This window comes from Crocuta crocuta, unplaced genomic scaffold (assembly GCF_008692635.1).
Source record: "Crocuta crocuta isolate KB4526 unplaced genomic scaffold, BGI_CrCroc_1.0 scaffold138, whole genome shotgun sequence".
NCBI lineage: Eukaryota > Metazoa > Chordata > Mammalia > Carnivora > Hyaenidae > Crocuta > Crocuta crocuta.
The window spans coordinates 1239643-1245380 of NW_027532585.1; the positions used below are offsets into that span (position 1 = coordinate 1239643).

Consider the following 5738-nt stretch of genomic DNA (forward strand, 5'->3'; position numbering starts at 1 on the left):
ATGAGCCACGCCGTCCTCTCTGCGTCATCTTGCCCAGCAGCGAGCTGGCCCTTCTCGACAATGCTGCGTTGTCTGTCATTATCAGCTGACCGCCCAGGGAACCCTGCAGCCTCCCTGACTCCAGGCTTATCTCCGAAAGGACACCCCACCTCTGCACATCATCGCGCTGCCTGTAATGCCAGCCCCGCTCCTCAGTCGGGCTCTATTCATCTGTGACCTGAGGCAGTAGCAGAGGAGGGACAGGCCAGCTGCCCCCTTTCCACCTGAGCGACTGCGATATGAAGCCCTGCTTTGGAACACCGAGCCGCCCTGAGGCTCACCGCGCTCCCAGGCACCCGCACCCCTGCATGAAAGGCCCTTCTTGTTCTGGGGTGTGCGGCCAGCTCTGAGATAGCCCCCGAGGTGCTTTTCATGTGGCCGCATCCAGGCGCCCCCGGCTGCATTTTAATAGCCGAGTTAAAGGTAACTTGATAGGCAGATATGCCCGGAGCCTGGACTGGGGCCTATATTCATTTATCCCTACTTTTTAAGTGAAAATCGCTGCTATTGCTAATTTCCCCTGCTTTCTTAAAGATCTCAGTGTGCAGGTTAGCAAGCAGCTGGATTTATTCTGTAGTAAGCAAGAAACGAAAACTCCTGAGATATCATTTGGTTCATCTTCATCATACCCACCTATGGCTTCACTGTCGATCTGATAAGCCGTGGGGTGCAGATCACAGGATCTGTGGTTATCTTCTCATTGTGCTGCCCCTGCCCTCTGCCATGCTCTATCGACTCCTAGAAACAGGGCTAAATGAGGAATTCCTGAACCCCTTAATAAGACAGAAGGATACTGTAGGCTCTGTCGAATTTTTATTTTGCTCTGGGTATCGGTGTTGCCAGTGGGAAATGGGTCTTACAGAAAAACCCTTGCTGGGAGACCTTGGTAGGGTCACATGCCCCTCTGATATTTCATCTTCTAATCTGCAAGTGGAAAGGTCTCTGCACGCTGGGGCTGGAGATCAGCTTTCGGGAAGAGGCATTATCCTCAGATTCAGGTCCCTAGGGCCACTCACCATCTGGGTCTGCCTGGGACTGAGGGATGTTCTGGAGAGCTAACACCTGCAAAGTACCGGGCAAGTGTGGACAGCTGGTCACCTTTTCATGAACAACGTCCCCCCACCTTTCTAAACACTTTGATTAGGAAAATCCGCAGGGCTTGTGTCACATTTGTGTTTTTATTCGTAAAAACCCGTGCTTGGTTAGTGATGACTGTCTGTCTCAGTCCGCAGGACACTTTCAGGAGAGATGGTGGTGGCCATTGTAAGAAGAGGCTGGAACTGTGGCCTCCGGCGGTTGTGGCCAGTCCTCACGGGGCCCAGGAAGTGAGTCAGGCCTGACTGTCCGGGGTCTAGGGCACCAAGTCTGTAAGAAGAGCGATTTCATTCAAAACGCCCGTAGGACCCTACCCGGGAGCAGTGGACCCAGCCAAGCTCCTTCCCCCAACCCAGTTTTGCTGCTCGATTGGCTGGTGGTGCAGCCCCTTGTCAGATGCAGCCGTTCCTGGGAGTGGCGAGGAGGCCACTCTCTAAAGAGAAGGGAAGTGGTACCTCCACATTTATTTAATCCTTTCATTTATTTTTAGGAAATATTTACTGAGGGGTTACTATGTGCTCTGGGGCAAAGTGGGGACTAAGACATGATTGTGTCCTCAGGATGCTTATGGTCTAACAAGGAATGCAGCTCCAAAAAGCTGAGGATTGTGGGAGGAAAGGAATGCAGGGTGACGGGAGTCGGAGGCAGGCACCTCCTCTCATCCAGGGACAGCTAACAGAGGGCAACGTCCCCCCTTCCGAGCCCAGCCCTGTGAGCCTTCCCGCTGCACCTGCAACCTGTGACTGCTGGGTATCCCTTAAACGGGCAACTGCTTAGGCTAACTTGTGATGATCCTCTTATCTTCAAAGGCTTCACAATCCGGGGCATTTTTCCAACACGGAAAATGCTTCTTAACACCCACCACATGTGGTAGCAATAACCTCCACTTTCTGCGCACATTTGAAAATTGACAGATCTCTGGATAATTACCACATCATTTGGTAAACGAGTATTTCCAACCCGTCTCGGAGGAGTAACTCAATGCCGACTCCTCGTCATAGCCCCGAAGCCCTCCCCAGCTGAGCCAGGGACAGACTGCGGCCATCATCACGCCTGCCACGTTGCAGCCACAGTGTGGGGAGGGGAGAGTTTGACTCGGAGGGCCACTGCTGCTTGTCCCTGCAGATGACCGTTCCCTCCCTGGAGGTGAGCACCTTTATCAGCAAGGGCCCACCGGCTGCATCGGGCCCAGGTGGACTGCCTCAGGGGGTGGTGACGGCCACAGCATTGGGAGAGCACTCTACCTCTGCCTCCAGCACAGTATGACCGGAAGTGGGGGGGATGTTGGAGTCAGCTGGAGTCTAGCCCCCCAGAGGAGAGATTTTAGGCATGCCCTTGACCTTCTCTGAGTTCCCGATCTCCTGAATCTGAAAACAGGAAACAAAACCTACATCGCAGGTTATTGTGAGGATTAATTTATGCCAGTCGAAGGTCCAGAGAGTAGTATTTCAGGCTTTGTAATCTCTGTGGTCTCTACGGGCCATAGATGCCGTGGAAACAAATGCTTGCGTTCCAATAAAACTTTATTTACGAAAACAGGTGGCAGGCTGGATTTGGCGTGTGGGCTGTACCGCTGATCTCGAGCATCTAGATCAAAATGTGGCACATGGTGGGCACTACGTAGAAGCTATTATTACCATCACCCCTGTACTTCCAGCGGGGTGGCTGGATGGCCCTGGGCAACCATAGGGCATTGGTGGGATCGCCTGACTCAAGCAAGTCAAATATATGATAACAAGAATAAAAAATAATGTAGTAAGAAAACAATCAATCCTTTAGAAAGGCCTCCTCGGCGCCACTCCCCTAAGCACATTCTGCACATTCATTCTTTCATTTGAGCCTGGGGCACATTTTATTATTATCCCCATTTTGCAGATAAAAAAACTGAGACAAAAAGATCTCAGTGACTTGCTCAAAACATCAGCTAGAATTCATACCGAGATGATATGGCTTCAGAACCCAGATAACGTCTCTCATCACTTGGAAAACACTAGAACGTGATACTTTATCCTATGATTTTGTAATTTGTATCTTTGCCCCTCCCTCAAGCGTGCTGCTTTCCTGGGGATTCAGACACTCTGGCTTTGCTTGGCTTGGACCTCTGACCTCAGCTGGGGTGGATTCTTCTCCAAGGGTGCCTCACTCCCCGCCCCAGGCTCTAATTGCTGGCCAACGTGGGAGATGTTGGGTCGCAGCTAATTGCACGGAGCACTGGGGTAGCTCTCATTTACTGGTGCTAATGAAGTGACTTCAGTGCTGGTGGTGCTGTTACCTCGCCGACTGCTTTCCCTCTGCCCATTAACAGCGGAATTACCGAGCCTGGAAAAGGTCTGCTGGGAGAGAAGTAACTCTGACTCGGGTGGGGTGGTTATTTCATTTTTACTATATATTACGTCCCTTAAAACAAACAACCCATAGACATCATTTCATTTTGGAAACCTCCTTACCAATCCCCAAATCCAAAATCTGGCAGATTTTGGTGATGGCAAAATTTCCACTTCCAGCGAAACGTTAATTTCTCAGGCATTTCTTGCCATGTTTCCACTGCTGGGTGTATCCCCCTCTGCCTTTAGAGCACTCCATCCCTTTGAACTCGCCTCCAGCACCTAGGATGTGTGTGTGGATCTGAGAAACCCTGGAATTGGCTTCGCTCCCTCCCAGGCAGCTTCACAATAGCAAATTAAATCAGAAAAAACAAAACAGTCGGTTTCTTGTTGGAGACATGTAACATGGGCCCCAGTAAAGAAGAAACAGCCGTGCCCCCTCATTGGGCAGCCGGCTGAGCGGGGTGATCTAATGGGTCTTTTCCACGTTTGACCCATGATTCATACTATATAGAAGGGGGTGGCTCTCCAGTGAGCCAGGCCAGGGGCTATCCGGGGAGAACAAACCGTGCTTTATTTCTATTTTATTCCTATCTTTATGGGCTGGGGTCCTTGGGCTCTAAACATTCTTTTGTTGAGCATGTGGGGAGAGATTATTTTTCCGTGCACGGCAGGCATTCTCTCTGAGGCCACACAGTCTGCTGTTTCAGAAACCAACGCTGGGCAGGATGCCTCTGCCGGGTTTATTTGGAAATGTCGGCATCCTCGGGGCCACTTACCGATCAGAGGTGGAGAAAGCAGCTAGCCACAGCCAGGTGGCACCCCCGCGCGCCCACGTCACCAGGTGCAGCGAGGCAGGGAGGGGAGACACGGAGTCAAGGTTTATGGGAGCAGATCAATCTGGGGAGGGGGAGAGGGGAATGCTCTGGATAAAAATAGCATGCGAGTGAACTCCTGCCCCCCACTCCTTAATGATCTCTCTGCTGACTAGTGTTTGGCTCTCGGAGGAGCAGCGGGTGCCGAGACTCTTACTCAACTCGAGAGAGATGGCAGGAGTCCGGCTGCCAGGTGGGCTTTCCAGGCCCGCGCGGCTCTAAACTTCTCCACATGTGAACAAGTGTTTACAGTTTTAAAGATGTGTTGAGTAATTGCACATGCGAGCTATCTCCCCCTTTAATGCACCCAGCATGTTCCCAGGCTTTCCAGAGAACACCCTGGTTGACAATGAAATTGTTTGCCTTCCCTGCGTCGGGCTTAAGGAGGCACTGGCTTGTGTTGAAATGTAATTGGTAGCACTCCTGCCTTTTGAGGTTCTGTTTTAGCTACTGAAAATTACTGCCTTAATCCACTCTTTACTTACCCGGGTTTGGCTTAGAAGCCCCATGGAACCCCCTTCACGTCACAGCCCAGAGTGGCAGCTCTTAAAACTTAACGCTGAGGCTTGCTTCGGATTCTGTGTCTCCCTCTCTCACTGTCCCTCCCCGGCTCGCGTTCTGTCTCTCTCTGAAAAACAAAAAAATAAAAACCTTACTTTGAGGCTCACACAGTATCTCAAAATGCTGGTTAAAAACAACAACAACAAACAAACCAAAAAAGAAAAAAAAAATAACATCCAGCTCACTTTCAGGCTCCCTCAATTTTCAAGACTACTGAATCCCTTGGGAATAATACAATAATTGGTCTTACGCTACTGAAAAGTCATTGAAAACCCTCCTGTTTCTACGCAGGGGTTTCCGATTCTCCTCCTCTCTTTCTGTTAATTATTCCTCGCCCTATTTATTTTCATGGGAAAAGAGCCGGTGTCACCTCAGGGAGAGAATGTATTCTGTTTGGCTTGTTATTTTTTATAGTGTTCTTTGTCTTCTCTCTGGCTTCCAGCAAAACCCAGCCAGAACAGCTTGGCAGATCACTTTGCATTAGTAAAACTCTGTGTCAGCCACAACTGAGGTCCGGAGCAAAGGACTAACGTCAGCTCAGCTCGCAAGTTGGAGAAATGTACCGAACCTTACAACGGTCTCCCAGCAGCCTTCTGCTGGGAATCCAGGGGCAAGCAGGTCCAGAGGGAGGGACAGCACCCTCCCTCCTGTGTCCCCCGCCTGCTGGCCCCCCACTGCCCCAAGATCTCGCCATCTCAGCTGAGCAAATCATGGAGCCTCATGACCTGGCTGGTGCCTATCGATTAACGTCGGGATTACGTTTTTCCAACTGGAAAATCTTTTGACTACTGTTTTGCAAATTTCCCAGCTGAGCACTTTGGCCTCTGAGATGAGTCTCTGAGAA

The 5738-nt window shown here is 50.7% G+C and overlaps 1 long non-coding RNA gene across 1 annotated transcript; it reads right to left on the reverse strand.

Annotated features, from left to right (window-relative positions):
• Positions 1-1236: 1236 nt before the first annotated feature.
• On the reverse strand, positions 1237-5127 carry LOC144244220 (uncharacterized). Its single transcript, XR_013338873.1, has 4 exons — positions 5080-5127; positions 4819-4961; positions 4238-4358; positions 1237-1404 (listed from the first exon to the last, which is right to left on the reverse strand). It is a non-coding gene; the product is annotated as an uncharacterized LOC144244220 (long non-coding RNA).
• Positions 5128-5738: the final 611 nt, after the last annotated feature.